This window comes from Etheostoma spectabile, chromosome 1 (assembly GCF_008692095.1).
Source record: "Etheostoma spectabile isolate EspeVRDwgs_2016 chromosome 1, UIUC_Espe_1.0, whole genome shotgun sequence".
Lineage (NCBI taxonomy): Eukaryota > Metazoa > Chordata > Actinopteri > Perciformes > Percidae > Etheostoma > Etheostoma spectabile.
Genome location: NC_045733.1, coordinates 12,124,550 through 12,125,484, shown reverse-complemented (window position 1 = coordinate 12,125,484; position 935 = coordinate 12,124,550). Strand labels below are relative to the sequence as shown.

At 40.2% G+C, this 935-nt stretch overlaps 1 protein-coding gene across 3 annotated transcripts in view; it reads left to right on the top strand.

Annotated features, from left to right (window-relative positions):
• ankrd11 (ankyrin repeat domain 11) overlaps positions 1–935 on the top strand; it is a 117,894-nt gene that overhangs the window by 50,139 nt on the left and 66,820 nt on the right. The window lies entirely within an intron of this gene.

The following is a 935-nucleotide window of genomic DNA, read 5'->3' as shown; positions in this document are numbered from 1 at the left end:
GGGGGGACGACCGATACCTAACCCTAGGTAGTGTTGCAGGATTTTGAGATGAAGATTGTTTGTTTCTGTTGCACTGATGCCTGCCAGGCTCCCACGCTGTCTGTGTGTGTACAGTATTTGTCAGCTGACACCACCTCTCCTGTTTGACTTGGTCTGGGAGTAGGGAGAGATACTGTACATAAAATGAATTTTGTAGAATAACTCTCTCTGTGCTCTGTTTGTGTACCTGAATGGTGACCAGTGGTTAGAGACCCACAAGGACCAGGTCATATTAAAACGATTTATAAACAATAAACATTTTATCTCACTGACATGCAGTGGATGCCATTTATAGTTTTGTAATTTTGCATAGTTTACGATTTTATCGAATTCTTGGTAATACAGACCTGTTCTGTCCTGTCTTCCTTCAATCTGATAATTGATAGTAAGACTAATAAACAAGGGGTACAAGTGAAATTTGTAAGGGTGTAGCATGGCATGTTCAGTGCTCTCATGTGTTTGGCCGTGAGCCTTGCAGAAAAAAATCTGGATTCTTTCGTTTAAATTTGTTGGCAGCATTTTCCTGGCGATGTCTTCCTTCTCCAGAACGTCCCACGCTTCATTATTCAACATTTGCTCCAGTTGTGGAGGGTTATATATAGAAGTGTTGTTGGGGAAACCAACACACAATCTATACCAAAGGTTTTTAGTGGCTTATTCCTCTGATTAGAATTGATTGCAGCACAGGGTATCTTAAGATATATGCAATAAGCCTTGGCCTTAATCGCTCCTGTCCTGTCACAGTTTATGTCACTTTTATCTGTCTCACCCTCGTCCGTTACTTGGGCTGTAACGATACGCCAAACCCAGGATTTGGTTTGTATCACGATTTTTGACCCACAATACAATACAAATATCAATTTTATTTTATTATTTTTTTTTTCTGTGTGTGTGTG